Genomic DNA, 681 nt, shown 5'->3' on the forward strand with positions numbered 1-681 from the left:
TATAGGACGCAAATTCTCTTATTCAAATATAGCATTGACAAGAGGCGGATTAAAGTTCATTTTAGTCATTATGATTTATTTTGGAGATCCAGTCTTGTTGAGCTCTGACATACGAAATACGTTTAGAACTAATTCACAACAATTCCACAGTTCGTAAGAACATGGCCTGTGGTAGAAAGCCGAGGTTCAAATCTAGGTTTGATGACGTTTACTCTTTCTGGCCTTATAGGTATATAATTAGCATAATTGCTTATCAGTGGAATTCAGGATGTAGTACTAGTAAACCACAAAGGACGAAAATAACAACTCTATTGACAGAGTCAATAATAGTCTTTTACCGGTTCAAATGTTTACAGCGAAGCGTAGACCGAGGTCATGTCGTAATTATTGTTATACTACATTGAGGGCGGTATTGTATATTCCAACTTCATGATACCAACAAAATACTGTACAGATCATCATGAAATTTAAGACCCCTCCAGTTAACCATATTTTTGTGGTTGCAAATTAACAAAATGTCTTAGTATTCTAATTATAGACCAAAGCCGCTAAAGACCATAAAAAACAGCTTAATTGGAAGGAGACCTGTATTTCATAAAATTGCAGGTAAGAGTCGTCATCATTTATTTATCAAAAAATGAAATAATTATTGTTGTTTTAATGTTAATATCTGTTATAATT

Source organism: Anneissia japonica, unplaced genomic scaffold (assembly GCF_011630105.1).
Source record: "Anneissia japonica isolate Jap-2015-1 unplaced genomic scaffold, ASM1163010v1 scaffold287978_len313048_cov192, whole genome shotgun sequence".
Lineage (NCBI taxonomy): Eukaryota > Metazoa > Echinodermata > Crinoidea > Comatulida > Comatulidae > Anneissia > Anneissia japonica.